The sequence below is a fragment of the Lithobates pipiens genome, unplaced genomic scaffold, assembly GCF_037356315.1.
Source record: "Lithobates pipiens isolate NorthernLeopardFrog02 unplaced genomic scaffold, aLitPip1_a1.2 Scaffold_19, whole genome shotgun sequence".
NCBI lineage: Eukaryota > Metazoa > Chordata > Amphibia > Anura > Ranidae > Lithobates > Lithobates pipiens.
Genome location: NW_027507764.1, coordinates 194,769,459 through 194,787,583, shown reverse-complemented (window position 1 = coordinate 194,787,583; position 18,125 = coordinate 194,769,459).

Here is an 18,125-nt window from a genome sequence, read left to right as displayed (position 1 = left end):
AAAGGATCCTTTCACACAGCATGCTGCTGTGTCTCTCTTTCTCTCCTACTCAAACAGCTCCCCTCTAACATTTTCAGCCCAGCTGGCAATAAGCAGGTCTGAAGGGGAAGTAACTGCCCTCTTCAATTAACCCCTTGAAATACCCTGTTCCAAGCCAGGGGTCTGGACACCACGAGCCAAGTGACAATAGACCCGAGAAAGGGCATCCGCATTCTGATGTACCTTTCCTGGTGTCAGAGAACTCACCATGTGAAGATCCGTCCCCGTGTAGCAGCAGTTCACCTTCGTCCCAAGGATCATGCACAGTGTCCCCATCAGAGGCGTGCGAGTCCTGGTACGAACGGACGCACGCCAATACGAACACGTGGACGCACTCGCGCCAACCGAACGTTTGCACGTAATTACACACGCTTCTTCTTCTTTGTGGCCTCTAGAGTGAAAACCTCCTCTGGTGCCTGGAATTGGGGCAGTAGAGGGTGATGCCGCCAACGTTCCAGAAACCGCTGATTTGACAAAACTCACTCTTCCTCCACCTGCTGTTCCTGCTGCTGTCCATCAGCCACCACCTATACCATTACACCCGCCTCCACCTCCACCTTCTAGTTACATCACTGGTATGTCTACAACCAGCTCCTACAAATGATGACACTGTATACTATCAATCGTACTGACTCCTTTACTGGGTGAACTATCTAAGAGAAGATCCCCAATCACATTTAGAGATTTACTTTTAACCTTCTGTTGCATCTCTAGGACAGGAAGTGAAGGGAAATCTCCCCAGTGGTGCACAAATAATAATAACCTAGCAGGGGTTAAAACTCTTCCTACTCTATCCAGAAAAAAAGGAAAAAAAGATTTTGGATCTAGATACACTAAACCACTAGACCTCCGGGAAGATTTATCCCCCTTCATGACCAGGCCATTTTTTGCTATATGGCACGGTGTTATTTTAACTGCCGATTTCGCAGTCATGCAACACTGTCCCCAAACAAAATTTATATATTTTTTTTTCACACAAATAGAGCTTTCTTTTGGTGGTACTAGATCACCACTGCATTATTTATTTTTTATTATATAAACGAAAAAAGACTGAAAATATAAAAAAAAGCAAAAAATATATATATATTTTACTTTCTGCTATAAAACATATCCAATAAAAAAATAAAAAAATTTAATTTCTTCTTATATTTTGGCCAAAACGCATCCTGCTACATATTTTTGGTAAAAAAATAAAAAAAAGTGTATATTGATTGGTTTGTATGAAAACTATAGCGTCTACAATCTATGGGATATATACTAGAGTTTATATTTATTTATTTATACTAGTAATGGTGGCGATCAGCAACTTATAGTGGGACTCCCTTAGTGCACGGTCAATCTGACACTTAGATTACTTTCACACTGTAGTCGATCCGCGTTAGCGGTAAAGCGTCGCTAATTTTAGCCCACTGCCGGCCAAAGAAAGGGTTAAAAGCGCCCATGTCGCAGAGCTTTGGCAGCGCTGCCCATTCATTTCAATGGGCAGGGAGTTTTGGAAGCAGTGTATGCAGAGCTCCCAAACTGCCCCAAAGATGCTGCTTGCAGGACTTTTCAGAACGTCCCGCAAGCGCACCGCCCCAGTGTGAAAAGTCACACTGGAATGAATAGGGAGGAGGTTTTCAGGCATTAGAGGCTATTTCTAGCACTAACACACCTAAAAAACGCCTCAGTGTGAAAGCAGCCAAACTGATGCTGACACCACCAGTGACACTAATACAGTGATCAGTGCTAATAATATACACTGTCACTGTACTAATGACACTGACTGGGAAAGGGGTTAACATTAGATCAAAAGGTTAACTGTGTGCCTGACAATGGTTACTGTATGTACAATGTGCTGATTTTTATTAAGTAATGTTCTGATTTTTATTCCCTACTTTGCAGGGAGAAAAAAAAGCGGCACGTTGCTGCCGTCTGTAGAGAGCTCTGTGTTGTTGCTCTCTTCTGTCATTCGCTCAGCCGATCAGTGGGTCCCGGCCATAAATCATTGGCTAAGACCCACTGCTTGGCTTTTGCTGCAGTGAATGACAGCTCGGGTTTCTGGGTGCGCACGCATGCGTGAGAGAGCGGACCCGGAAGAAAGCCCCGATGTACAGGTACTTTACCATGCCTGAAAGAGCCAATCCCCCACAGTATAGGTACTGCAGCAGGTTGGCAAGAGGTTAAAGGCCTCATTCACACAGACGTACCTATGCTAAGGGCCCCCCCCATGCCTGCATGGGGTACCCAAGTGTTTTATGCCTCTGGGTACAAGCAGTATGGTTTATGTCTACTGGGACGCAGTGCCTGCACAGACGTTCAGAGACATGCCCCTGCACGACTGCCAAGCTGGCCCCGGTGGCTATATCCATGCTGCTACTGCGTCCCAATAGACATAAATGGATGCGGGCAAAGACGGTCCTTCACACAGAGGTGTGGATAGCTGAGGCCTAAGAGTAGGGTCACCACCTGTCCGAGATTCACCCGGACAGTCCGGGTTTTGAATCCTGTGCTCGGGCGGCTGCAGTGTGAAAGCACCCTAAAACAAAAACAAAAAACGTACTGTGCGCTGCTAGAGTGTTCGGGTTTGGCTTGAAAAAAATAAGTGACAACCTCACCTAAGAGCTCATTCACACTGAATGCATTTTTCTGCACTTTATCAGCACCGGTCACCACACAGGACCATAGAAAACCATTATTATCTCTGTGCCCTGTTCACACCACAAAGCTGCCTTGTGCTACTGAATTCGCATAAAAAGCAGGTAGAAGTAGAGCCCCCAGGAGGTGTATGGGCATTATTAATCGCTCGCCCTTATTTATTATTTTATACCCCCTTATTTATAATTATTTTTACATTTATTAACTATTTTATTATTGTTTATATATCCCCTTATTTATTTTTATATTTATTCATTAAATGTATTCACAAATATATATTGTTTGCATTTTTTTTATACTCCCTTATTTATATTCATTTTTTTTTTAAACGCAGACTTGGAGCATTTTTCTCGCAATGCACCAGAGCTCACATGAAGTGGCATTGCAGCTCGGCCTCCGCATACAAATGAGTGAAGGGCCGGTCCACACCACGGAATCGCACAACAACGTACTGAGCGTTCCTCTGCCATTCACGTGCGGTGTGCGATTTTAGCCTATTCATTGTGAATGGACCGAGTCGCACCGAACTGCACCAAAAGCAGGTCATGCACTCCTTTAAGGGAAACGCACAGCAAGCGGATGGCATAGTACTTCTGTAGCACGCGGTCTGGTGCAGGCGAGTGCCCTGCGCGTGCGACCAGCATTTCATGACGTAACATTAACACCCCGCTGCAAATCACAACTGTGGTGCGTTTTGAAGGTGGTGCAGGAAACGTGCGGCTTCCAAGCCGGCATTCTGGTGTGAACTAAATGCCACTCAATAAAGAAAAAAGAATTGTGCCTACTTTATCTATATTAACGCCCCGGATTGAATAAAGATCCTTCTGGGTCTGACGATCGGCTCCCCTCCCTCTGCCATGTTGCAGTCTGTGGGTTACTATGGTCGCACTCCGGTTGGCAAGGACGGGCGGTTGCTAAGCGACGTTATGGACAGTACAACGGGGTCCTTCCGAGGCAGGCATCAGCAGAGCCAGCTACAGCTTGTGCGCAGGTCTCATAGAGCAGAGAGCGTCTCTTCAGCTCAGCAGCGTGCGGGTATAATTCTCAGTAATGCCTGTAGATGGCAATGCTGAGCTGCTAACGGCACTGAGAAACTAGCTTCTAGATAAAGAAATGTCTCTGGTATATCAGCCAGGAGCGGTGGCGTGTGACAATGCGCGCCGCCTTCCAAAGGCGCGGGCTGCTGTTGGATTGCGTATGTCCATGAGTTCTAGTCCACCCCCTGACAAGTCACGCGGGTGTCCGTTGCTAGTGCCATAATTCAGCATTAGCATTGCTGGTGGCTCACGACTATACCCTGGTCCACCACTGCTAGTGCCATAATTCAGCATTAGCATTGCTTGTGGCTCATGACTATAACCCTGGTCCACCACTGATCGATGATGGCAATGTCTATCACACTGACCAGTACTGGGCTGGCAAGATAGCAGTGAATAGCCGACTTAGAGCATTCAGATAATACAGTGATACACAGCCTGTCATTTTTTTACCCTATTAAAAAAACAAAATATATATATATATCTTTCACTCTAATTATTCAGGCAGCTCTACAATAAAAATCGAAATAAACATAACAAAACAAAACAGAAATATAACAGAAAATAAAAAAATATTATCTATAACATTATTATTTATTATTTTATACCCCATTTATTTACATTTTTATTGCAGAGCACCCTAAATAATAAGAATAAAAATTTAAAAAATTAAATAAATAAAAAAACATAAATATAATAGAAAATAAAAAAGTATATTTAAGGTTTTTATTATTTTATTACCATTTTATTATCATTGGCAAAAAAAACATAAATATAATATAAAATAAATAAATACAATTATGTTTAAGGTTTTTATTTATTGTTTTATACCCCTTTATTCACAATTTTTATTTCTATATTTACTATTTATCGTATTTATTATTTTTATGCACTCTTATTTATATTTGTTTTATATATGACAGATTGTTTTATTTACACACACCCTTATTTTTTTTATTTTCTAGATTTAATCCTTTTTCTTTTTTTTGTGTTTAGACACCTTTATTTTTTTTTATTTTTTGCAACGTGATTACGTTTTTTTCCATAAACACACAAAAAGAAAATGATAACATTGGCAATAAACAAAAAGATACTGAATTTGCATAGAAAGAACGTAGAAGTAGAGCACTCAGAGGGTATTTGGCTATTATCAATATTTATTTTTATTCACTATTTTATACACCTGTATTTATAGTTATTTTTATATTTATTAACTATTGTTATTTTTTTATACACCCTTATCTATTATATTATATATTAATTCATGAAATGTTTTCATATATATTTATATATTGTAACTTTTTTATAGACTCTTATTTATATATATTTTTTTTTAATTATTATCATTATTATTTTTTTTTTCTACACTCTTATTTATTTCTTTTATATTACTTTTCTTTGTTCATATTTAATTTAACCCTTTTTTTCATCACATATTCACAATCTTTTCTGTTTGATTTCATCGCATTTATAGGATAATTATTTGTAACATTGCATTGCAGATTTTTAAAAGATTGATTGGAGCATAATATATGTAAAAATGTGTTGTAATAATTGTGTTGTAATAATTGCACTTATTTATAAGGGAGAAACTCAATAATTATTTGTATGGAGTTTTTTTTTTTATTATTATTTTTTTTTTTAATCAGTAATACTTTTAACCACCTCAGTACAGTGCAGTTACACCCCCTTCCTGACCAGACCAATTTTCAGCTTTCAGCGCTCTCACAGTTTGAATGACAATTACTCAGTCATCCTACACTGTATCCATATGAAACTTGCGTCCTTTTTTCCACACAAATAGAGCTTTCTTTTAGTGGTATTTAATCACTAGTGGGTTTTTTATTTTTTGTGCTATAAATAAAATAAAACGTAAATTTTGTGAAAAAAATGCCTTTTTCTTCGTTTCTGTCATAAATTTTTGCTAATTAGTAATTTTTCTTCATAAATTTTGGCCAAAATTTATACTGCTACATATCTTTGGTAAAAATAACCCACATTAGTATATATTATTTGGTCTTTGTGAAAGTTATAGAGTCTACAAACTATGGTGCCAATCACTGAAAATTGATCACTTCTGATCAGGCCTTCAGTACATCAGGTGTACCTCATTTCTTGAGACACTAAGAGCCGGTTCACACAGCGGGCGATGCGAGGCGACACGACTCGCCTCGCCTCGCTCTCGCAAGTCGCCCCCGTTCTGTACAATGGAACCGTTCTGAGAGGAGCGACTCGAGTCGCTCCGACTCAGAAAAAAGGTTCCTGTACTACTTTTGGGCGACCTCGGGGCGACTTGCATTGACTTCTATACAGAAGTCATTTGCAAGTCGCCGCTGAGGCCGCGGCAGGTCGCGGCGAGGCAAGTCGGAGTCGCCTCGCCTCGCCTGCTGTGTGAACCGGCCCTAACAAGTCAGGAAAGTACAAATACCCCCCAAATGACCCCTTTTTACAAAGTAGACATCCCAAGGTATTAAGTAAGTAGCATGGTGAGTTTTTTTAAGTTGTCATTTTTTCCCACAATTCTTTGCAAAATGAAGATTTTTTTTTTTTTTTTTTTTTTTTTTACTAAATTGTCATATTATCAGGTTATTTCTCACACACAGCATATGCATACAACAAATTACACCCCAAAATACATTCTGCTACTCTTCCCGAGTACGGCGATACCACATGTGTAGGACTTTTACACAGCCTAGCCACATACAGAGCACTAACATTGATGTAGTACCTTCAGACGTTCTACGAGCAAAAATTACGCATCTCATTTCTCAACCACCTATTACACTTTTGAAGGCCCTAGAGTACCAGGACAATGGAATTTCCCATAAAATTACCCCATTTTGGAAAGCAAACACCCCAACGTATAATCTGTGAGGCATAATGAGTCTTTTGAACGGTTCATTTTTTTCCAGAAGTTTTTGGAATATGTGGAAAAAAATTTTAACGCATTTTTTTTTACACAAAATTGTCAATTTATAAGATATTTCTAACACATAGTATGTATATAGCAAAAATTACACCCCAAAATACATTCTGCTACTCCTCCCGAGTATGGCGATACCACATGTGTAGGACTTTTACACAACCTGGCCACATAGAGAGGCCGAACATTGAAGTAGTACGTTCAGGCGTTCTAGGAGCATAAATGACACATCTCATTTCATTCCTACCCATCACACTTTTGAAGGTCCTGGACCACCAGGACAGTGAAATTACCCACAAAATGACCCCATTTTGGAAAGCAAACACCCCAATGTATATTCTATGAGACATGGGCTGGAGATAGGTACTCTGATGGCCTGGGGACAGGTACTCGGGTACTCTGATGGCCTGGTGACAGGTACTCGGGTACTCTGATGGTCTGGTGACAGGTACTCGGGTACTCTGATGGTCTGGTGACAGGTACTCGGGTACTCTGATGGTCTGGTGACAGGTACTCGGGTACTCTGATGGTCTGGTGACAGGTACTCGGGTACTCTGATGGCCTGGTGGCAGGTACTCGGGTACTCTGATGGCCTGGTGACAGGTACTCGGGTACTCTGATGGCCTGGTGACAGGTACTCGGGTACTCTGATGCAGAGGTGGCTCTAGGCTTTGTGAGGCCTTAGGCATAACCTAGACATGAGGCCCCATTCACATCTATAATGGGGGGAAAAAATAATTCAAGAAAAAAAATTGAATACATATATTAAGAGTACTGGTGTCAATGTGCTCAATCACACCAGTGCTGAGAGCACACTGACACCAGTGCTGAGATAGAGCACACTGACACCAGCGCTGAGCACACTGACACCAGCGCTGAGAGCACACTGACATCAGCGCTGAGAGCACACTGACATCAGCGCTGAGATAGAGCACACTGACACCAGCGCTGAGAGCACACTGACACCAGCGCTGAGAGCACACTGACACCAGTACTGAGACAGAGCACACTGACACCAGCGCTGAGCACACTGACACCAGCACTGAGATAGAGCACACTAACACCAGCGCTGAGCACACTGACACCAGCACTGAGATAGAGCACACTGACACCAGCGCTGAGCACACTGACACCAACACCAGCGCTGAGAGCACACTGACACCAACGCTGAGAGCACACTGACACCAACGCTGAGGCAGAGCACACTGACACCAACGCTGAGGCAGAGCACACTGACACCAGGGCTGACAGAGCACACTGACACCAGTACTGAGATAGAGCACACTGACACCAGCACTGAACACACTGACACCAATGCTGAGAGCACACTGACACCAGCGCTGAGCACACTGACACCAGCGCTGAGCACACTGACACCAGTGCTAAGCACACTGACACCAACTCTGAGAGCACACTGACACCAACTCTGAGAGCACACTGACACCAGCTCTGAGGCAGAGCACACGGACACCAGGGCTGAGGCAGAGAACACTGACACCATCGCTGAGGCAGAGCACGCTGACACCAGGGCTGACACAGAGTACACTGACACCAGTTCTGACACAGAGCACACTGACACCAGTTCTGACACAGAGCACACTGACACCAGTTCTGAGATAGAGCACACTGACACCAGGGCTGACACAGAGCACCCTGACACCAGGTCTGAGATAGAGCACACTGACACCAGCGCTGAGTACACTGACACCAGCGCTGAGTACACTGACACCAGCGCTGAGAGCACACCGACACCAGGTCTGAGATAGAGCACACTGACACCAGCGCTGAGATAGAGCACACTGACACCAGCGCTGAGATAGAGCACACTGACACCAGCGCTGAGCACACTGACACCAGCACTGAGAGCACACTGACACCAACACTGAGACAGAGCACACTGACACCACTGTACCACCCCCCCTCCAGTCACATGTACCACCCCCCCAGTGACATAGTGACATGCACCCCCTAGTCACATTTACCTCACATATAGCAAGGCTCTGTCCCCTCATAGTTCAGTCCATCGGCTGCACAGTGCACACACAGGCTGAATTGGCTCCGTCTCCATCAGGGAAGCCCCGCCCTGGAAGGAGGGTAGACTCGGTGATCCTGTGCTGAGATGCTAGCTGTGCCCTGCCCTTGCACAAGAAAGGACGGACAGGATTTGATGTTGGGGCAGGCCAGTTGAAGGTTTCTATGTGTCTGCTGGTGTTCTGACTGGAAGGACACCTGCACTGCAGTTCCACTTCCAGTGAAGTTTTCTTGACAGGAGTGGGGCGGGGTGTTACAGAGAAGAGAGGAGGCGGGCTGACTGTACTCTGAACGAGGAGGCACCTGGGACTGATGTATGATGATAGCGAGAGGCGGCTCTTTAGGCAAAGTAGGCAGGAGCGAGGCCCCTAGGAGGGCGAGGCCTTAGGCCACCGCCTACTTTGCCTAATTAGAGAGCCGCCTCTGCTCTGAACAAGGAGGCACCTGGGACTGATGTTTGATGATAGCTAAAGGCGGCTCTTTAGGCAAAGTAGGCGGGAGCGAGGCCCCTAGGTGGGCGAGGCCTTAGGCCACCGCCTACTTTGCCTAATTAGAGAGCCGCCTCTGCTCTAAACGAGGAGGCACCTGGGACTGATGTATGATGATAGCTAGAGGAGGCTCTTTAGGCAAAGTAGGCAGGAGCGAGGACCCTAGGAGGGCGAGGCCTTAGGCCACCGCCTACTTTGCATAATTAGAGAGCCGCCTCTGGAGGTACTGCCAAATTTCAGACATACTCTTCCAAAGGTTCTGGTTCTCTTTTTTACAAGTGCGATATTCTGTTTGAGATGCCTGGTGGGGTTCAGGTCCAAAAGTACTTGCATTTATGTTGCTGTACTGTAAAAATTTGCTTGACTTTGTGACTGTTTACTGTTAGTGTTTTTGTTCCCTTGTAGGTGTGTTGATGAAATTAATGTGTAAAAATATACTAAAGCCCTGATGTGAATAAATATTACAATATGTGAGAAATAAATATTAAAAAGATAACTAAATAATATAGCTGCAATTATATATATGTGAACTGCTACGCAAAAATAAAATGTTTTAAATTAATAATTGTGCTAATATTAACCTACTAATATTAAACAGTCTACCACCAGATTAAGTGAATAATTATGAACATATAGTGAACCATACAAAATATATGAAATTCCTTCTGTGTAATAAAGCAAACCTTTGCCACAAGTAAAAGAATATCACATTCCACTGTGTACAAACCAAAGTCTCTGCCCTATAATAAGGCTTACCTACAGGTACAGTAAATATCTCCTACACCTTTAGGAGATATTTACTTTAGATGCAGCCAGAGACGTCACCTGCAAATGCGCGCTGAAGGAACGGCATACCCATGCTGTCCCTTCAGTGTTGTACCATAAATAGCGACTCCCATCCGTATGTGCGGGAGTGACATCATTACTGGCATGGCCAATCAGATAGCTGAAGCCTGTGAACCTGGAAAGAGGACTGGGTGAAGATGGAAACGCCTTCAACGGTGACGGAATGATGCTGGAGGGCTTACAAGGAAAATCCTTTTCTTGGGAATACTTGCCTGAAAACGGATGTGTTTTGGATGCGGTTTACTACGGTTTACTACTACCGATTCAAGTTGTCCATACATTATACAGTTTTCTTTTTCAATTTCCTTTAGATTTACCTTCAACTGTGTACAATGTAAAAATTTAAAAACAAAATATTTTATTACAAAAATATATAAAAATTTATAGACCAATGATCATGCCTAAAAAGGTCACACTAATAACTCTCTCAAAACTGGACTATTGTTATCAAAAGAAAAATATATGGAGATGGCCTTTAGTCCAGGCTACCAGGAAGATATTTTAATAGTCAGTCCTTATGCATCAGGTTTGTGGATTTTGCTGGGCTAAAAAAAAGTGAAATGAACAAAGTATATTACAAATGCAATCAAATTTACCGATTTACTGAAATAATGAACCATGGTAATGTAGTATTTATTAAAGCATAGACTTCAGCCAAAATCCTTTTTTTTTTTTCAGTTGAGGGCAAAGTGGGTTAGAAGAAGAACCTCTGTCGTGATTTATTGTTGTCTGTATGGTTGTTAAAGATATCTCCCCTCTCACCATCTTCTAGTGCAGGGGTCTCCAAACTATGGCCCTCCAGTTGTTCAGGAACTTCAATTGCCATCATGCCTAGCCATGTTTGTGATTGTCAGAGTTTTACAATGCCTCATGAGATGTGTAGTTCTGCAACAGCTGGAGGGCCATAGTTTGGAGATTCCTGTTCTAGTGACACAGAGGTTCCAATCCTATAGCACTTTCCAAAAAAACAAGTGTTTTTCATGATTTATTAGTGGCTTTGTTGGACAGATGTATCTCCATTTCCTGTCCCAGTGACAAAACAGGAAATGAGGGGGCATTTCTCCAAAGGTGGCACAGTCAGCAGTAAAAATCTGATAGAGGTGGTAACTCTATTCTATAGAAAACAAAAACAAACAAGCAAACATTTGTGTTTGGAATTTCACTTTAAATGTTATTTATTTTAATATAACAGCCCACATTGATTGGATGTCATACTACATTCACAAGAGTAAGCATAAAAAGAGAGAGTAGTGCACATAAGGAAGACATGGTCCACACGGTGCCTTTGTTCCGGATCTCCTTTTCACATCTGTTTCCCACATACCACCGGTCTCCAGATGTTTTACACCTGTAAAAAGTGTATTTATTAATCTGTGATATACCCAGATATGCATATTCAGTATAGAAAGTAATGCAAACAAGGTTTAAATATTTTGCAAGGGGCACGTGAAATAGTTTAAGGTGGAACTAGGATTTAAAGGAGAATTGTTTCCAAATAATCCAAAAGTGTCAATGCCACTCCAGAGTGTATAGTGTACTGTAACATTAAGCAAATAAAGCTGTAATGAAATATTACATCACAGTGAGCCGTTTATAGTTCTTTCAGTATCATAAATAATATATGCTGCCCTATGCACCCCAATACACACAGCGCCATGCCTTGTGATACATGCGCCACATACCCCTAATGCCATAATACTAATCTAAGAGCTCCCATATAACCCAAGAGGCCAGAGGGAGACCCTCAGCTCAGCAGTCTTCATTCACCTGGGGCTCCGAGTCCTCATTGATGGGAAGCTCTGCCAACTTGCTCCACATCTCTTTCCTCCCAACTTCACTCCATCTTCCTGCAGAACCAGGTGCTGAAAGTCAGTGCACTCCAGGCCTGGTACCCACTGCCACTTTGCAGAGTTAAAGGGAGAGAGGAGGCTGCTACTATACTGCAGCCACAAAGGTAGAGAATGAAGACCTTAGTTAGCTGCCAAGTTAGTCAGGGTGAAAAAAAAACAAAATGTCAATCTAGTTCAACCAACAGAATAAAAAAAACACAAAATACAGAATCTTTAACCCACAGTTGACCCAAAGGAAGATCAAAAAAAAAAAAGCCCTACGGGCATGGTGCAATTTGCTCCAGTAAATTCCCCCAGGAGGCAACCAGGTATCTACTGAGCTGGCCAGAACTAGTTTTTAGGGAGTCTATTCCACAGCTCTTACTGTAAATAAGCCTTTCTGTGCCCCTTTGTATCCTTTTTTTTTATAACATTAAATCATATATTTATTACCACCCTAGAGGAGGAATTACCTTGAATGCCATGATTGCTTTATGTGAGATGTATTCTATTTTTTATAGTCAATACCATGGTTTTTAATTATGTGTCATTTTTCTTGCATGCTATATACAGTATAATAAAATATTGAAACTGGACATGGAAGGTGATCTATTTATGTACTTTTTTTTTTTTAAATATATATGTTTAACACCTTCCCGCCCTATAGCCGAAAGACGGCTACAGCGCAGGCTTAATTTGCCGGGAGGGCGTACATGGATGTCCTCCCGTAATCCTGCTGTCTGTGCACCTCCTGTGGACTCAGCTGATCACAGATCTGGGGAAGGGGCCAATCACAGCAGCCCTTTACCACGTAATCAGCTGTGTCCAATGAAAGTTGATCGCAGAAGTAAGCACAAGACGGTTATCAGCTTTCCTTTTCTCATGCTGACAGCATGAGGAGAGAAAAAGAGAGCTGATAAATGGCTAAAAGCACATCGGCATTGATAATCAGGGCACTGATTATCAGTGCCCTGACTATCAGTGCAGTCCCAATAGTGCCCACCAGTGCTCCCAATCAGTGGTCACCAGTGCTGCCAATCAGTGCCCATCAGTGCTGCCAATCAGTGCCACCTATCGGTGCCACCTATTAGAGCCCATCAGTGCCACCTATTAGAGCCCATCAGTGCCACCCATCAGTGCCCATTAGAGTTGACTATCAGTGCCCATCAGTGGCGCCTATCAGTGTAGCCTCATCAGTGCCACCGGTCAGTGCCACCTATCAGTGCCGCCTGATCAGTGCCACCTCATCAGCGCACATCAGTAAAGGGAGAAAGATTACATGTTTGCTAAATTTTATAACAAACTATGAAAAATGTTTATTTTTGTATATTTAACAAAAAATAAAAATCTCAGTGGTAATTAAATATCACCAAAGGAAAGCTCTATTTGTGTGTAAAAAAAATACAAAATGTAATTTGGATACAGCGTTGCGTGACTGCGCAATTGTCATTCAAAGTGTGACAGTGCTGAAAGCTGAAAATTTTCCTGGTCAGGAAGAGGGTAAAAGTGCCAGGTAGGAAAGTGAGGAATGTACACTATATTTTAGGTGATATTTACATCTTTGTGTTTTGGGCTTGTAGCATCCTACGTTCTGGGTTCATTTGTATTGCATTTGATATTTGCAGATTCTGAATCCCTTACTTTGGATTTCAGATTCAAATTACACAAAGGCCGTGCTTCATTATTTTTTCTCCCAATGAAGGTATAGGTGTCAGTTGAAGACATAAGACAATGTAATTCCCATGTGTCTGATATAGCATCTTGATTCAGCAGTGTCACCTTAGTTAGTAGTTTATTTCATGTGACAGGTTCACATCACCCTTTATACATCAAACAACCATTGCATTATGTAGGGCAGCCCCCGTAGGAGCCGCTGGTGACTAGGGGTCCTGCACAGCCAGGCACACCAAATTTGTACAGGCTCGCTTGAAATTGGAAACGTTTTATTTTTTTTATTAGGGGTTAATAAACTTGAATAGGGATAGGGTTATTATGGAATGCTCACTTGACTGGAACAAAGTCTCTTCAGGGACACTCAAATATATTCACTCTCTGTATACACTCATCCTCCAGTACATCACTTGCTTGCAGGAACAACTCAGACCCAGCCGGAACACTGTTTGATGAATGTGGCAAGGCACTCAGCCAGATCAAGCAAAAGCCCTTTACAGGCAGGGACTGCGGGCCCCTTTGGTGCGTAGAGAAAAAGTCCAGTGTCCTGCTACATACCTGTAACTACTGATCCCAGCACCACCTCTTCAGGCACTGCCAGCCCACCTGGCTACAGCTGCCCCTTTCACTAGCCCTCCTGGCTACTTCCTACAGTCCTCTCAGACTGCCACACTCACCAGCCACACAGCTGTGTTCTCCCTGGAGATATCTCATGCCGCGTACACACATAGCGAACTATCCTACGGACTTAGTCTGGCGGACTTCCCGCCAGACTGTCCGTCGGACTTTCCGAATGAGCTACTTGCCCACACATGGCACTTTTTCAGTGGACTAATACGGCGTACTAAGTCCGCCGTACTATCCGCCCTACTTTTGAAATGAACGGACTCGCCCACACACACGGAGGAAAGTCCGCTCATTTCGAGCGCTTCTCCAGGTAGGCGGGGCCCGCAAAGGAGACATCGCTGGCCCCGCCACCGGGTATGGACTTAAAGGGGAACCCCAACTCCGAAAAATATCGGCGTGGGGGTCCCCCCAGGTCCACATCAGACTCTTGTTCGAGCATGCTACCTGGCCGGCCAGGAAAGTGGGGCGAGCGAGCGGCCCCCCCTCCTGAGCCATACCAGGCCGCGTGCCCTCAACATGGAGGGGGTGCCTTGGGGAAGGGGGGGCGTGCGCCCCCCCACCCCAAAGCACCTTGTCCCCATGTTGATGAGGACAAGGGCCTCTTCCCATCAACCCTGGCCGTTGGTTGTCGGGGTCTGCGGGCGGGGGGCTTATCAGAATCCGGGAGCCCCCTTTATTAAGGGGGCCCCCAGATACCGGCCCCCCCCACCCTATGTGAATGAGTAAGGGGTACAATGTACCCCTACCCATTCACCTGTGTAATAAAGTACAAAAAAAAACAACACATAAGATAAAATAGTTTATTGCACAGCTCCGGGGTCTTCCGTCTTCGGGGGGTCTTCTCGCCGGACTCCTCCGCTATCTTCTTCTAGCTCTTTTACTAGCGGAGGAGCCCGGCTTTCTTCCTCGCCACCGGCCTCTTCTTCCGACTTCGGGGGCACCCCCCCCATGTTGAGGGCACGCGGACTGGTACGGCTCAGGAGGGGGGGGGGGGCGCTCGCTCGCCCCCCCTTTCCTGGCTGGCCGGGTAGCGTGCTAGGACAAGGGTCTGATGTGGACCTGGGGGGACCCCCACGCCGATTTTTTTTGGCGTTGGGGTTCCCCTTTAAGTCCATACCAGGTGGCGGGGCCAGCGACGTCTCCTTCGCGGGCCCCGCCTACCTGGAGACCCGCTCAAATGAGCGGAATTTTCTCCGGGCGGGAAAAGTCAGTTAATTTCAAAACTACGGCGGACTGGCATACACACGGCCGGATTGTCCGCCGAAATGCGAGTCCGGCGGGAAGATTGGAGTGCAAAACTACTTTCTAAGTACTTTCGGGTCAAAAAAGTATGCCGGAGGCTACACACGGGGGGATTGTCCGGCGGACTTGAGTTTGCCGGACTTTTCCACCCGATTGTTTGATCGTGTGTACGCGGCATCAGATGTGCTAGCTGGCTCCTGTTGTCCTCATTCTTGCTCCCGTGCCTCTGGACAGGACAGACTAGGGGGTGGCTACCCTCAAGGGCCACTGACAGCCTCCTCAACACTATCTCCAGCTTCCACCCAAACTCTGCACTGCCCCTGCTGGCCTGACTGAGTATTCAAGAGGGGCCCACCCCCTATCAGCCCACTTGCTGAGGACCAGCCAGGGCCCTCCTTAACATTCCAGGCAGCTCCTCCCAGCCTTCCTTCCATTCCTCCGGAAGCCTCACCAAGGCTCCAGCAAGCAAGGGGAGGCACCAGAGGTGTTGCCTTATGAGTCCTCCAGCCTCCCTAGATCACTCACCCCGGCCCAGATTAAACACAGACTTGGCTCCCAGCCAAGCCTAATTTTTTTTTTTTCAATTTCTTTATTTATTTATTTTTTTCCCTTTCCATTTTATTTTTTCCTCAAGTAAACAAGAATATAATTTTACATAAACAATCTAAGAGTCATACATCGTGTTTCCATATTCATACATAATAAACAAAAAGAGCATAACAATTCATTCTATTCCCTTAGCCTCTTATTCCCTTTATAATGTAATGTATAAATCCAAAGAGAGAGCAGGCTAGGTTAATGGTAATCTATATAATATATCGGGGCAATATCATAGAGACTTCACTCTCAGTCCCACATACCCCATGTCTGGTCCTAGGTTGGTACTGTTCCCAATCAGGCCAGAGTTATATTGTTATCCTCTTATTTCTCATCTTCCCCCCCTGATATTTTCCCCCCTATTCTTCCCCCCCCCCCCCCCCCCCGAGAAAAAAAAAAAAAAAAAAAAAGGGGGGGAGTTCTCATCTCCTTCCCCTATATCTCCCCCTCCTCCCCCTTAAATCGCATCAATCTGTCTCCTTCCCTCCTCCAAGGAGATATAGAGGTTCCATGGTGTCCATATTTCCAAGTAAGTTTTCCTTCTTTTCCTGGCTTTCCATATTAGGTCTTCCATCCTGTTCACCTCCTCAACTTTCTTCAACCACATGCTCACACTGGGGGGTTGTATTTGTTTCCACCTAAGTGTTATACATGACTTGGCTGTATTTACCAAGTGACACAGGATGGAATTCCCACCTATATTTCCTGAGGTCTCTGACAAGTTCAGGAGGAATACTGCTGGGTCCTCCCGTATTTCTACTTCACTGAATTTTTGAGCGATCTCTCGTACCTCTTTCCAGTATTTCTTAATTTTTGGACATGACCAAAATATATGTAAAAAATTTCCCACTTCTTTCTGGCACCTCCAACACTTATTTGATATATGAGGGAAATATTTTTGAAGTTTTTCTGGTGTTCTATACCACTGTGCGATAATTTTATAATTAGTTTCCTGTAGTTTTGTGCATGTTGCTGTTTTAAAAATTGATTGTATCATATTTTTCTTCTGCTCCTCAGAAAAAGTCCTTCCTAGGTCTATTTCCCACTTCCTAAAGAAGGGTACCTGAAAATTTTCTACGGGTTAAATCAGTAACGCGTACATTTTCGAGATTGCATGCGTAATTGGTTCCTTTTCCATACAGAGTTTCTCAAATGGCATATAGTCTCGCTCTAGTAACTCTGGCACTATCTCTGTTTTTAGAAAATGTCCTAATTGTGCCGCCTGCCAGAAATCTAATTGAAAAGGGTCTTTTCTATCTATCATCTCCTGCATTGTTGGCCATTTACCTTTTTTCACGAAATGCGAAGCTTGATATATTCCTTTTTTAATCAACTTATCAAAAGGTCCTTTCTGTATGCCTGGTATAAATCGGGGGTTACCCAATATACGGACTAGAGGGGAGTTCTGTGTCGATATCTTATTCTTAGCTAAGAGATGGTAGCATATCTGTAATGTGGGTCCTATTGTAGGGTGTAGCTTCGTATCTGAGGTCAAATTTCTGTAGCACCAAGGTGCTCTATGTAGTAGCTCCCTACATTGTGCTTGCTCTAATTTTACCCATATTTTCTGATCTCCATGTCGACACCAGTCTAGTAATCTACCTAGATGTATTGCCTGGTAATATTTGTATATGTCTGGTGTTGCTAATCCCCGTATTGCTTTGGTAATGTTAATAATGTCCTCCGTATCCTTGGTTGTTTGTCTGCCCAAATAAATTTCATAAATAATGTTTGTATAGTTCTAAAAAAATTTCTTGGTATTAACATTGGGATTGCCTGGAGGAGGTACAGGAGTTTTGGCAAAATATTCATCTTGATTATATTATTTCTTCCAAACCAGGAATGTATTCCCCTGTGCCATCTCTCCAGGCATCCTCGTACCATCTTCAATACTGGTACAAAATTTAATTCATATATCTTATTGAAGTTTGTTGCGATCGTTATTCCCAAGTATTTCAAGCCATAGTCCGTCCAATTAAATTTATAATTTAATTTTATTAGTCTCGTCATTTTCTCTGGGACTGCTATCATTAAGGCTTCTGACTTGGAGCAGTTTATTTTAAAGTGGGATAATGTACTATATGTCTCGATTTCCTTACAGATTTGGGAGCGAGATTATCGGATTCGTCACTGTAAAAAGCATATCATCTGCATATGC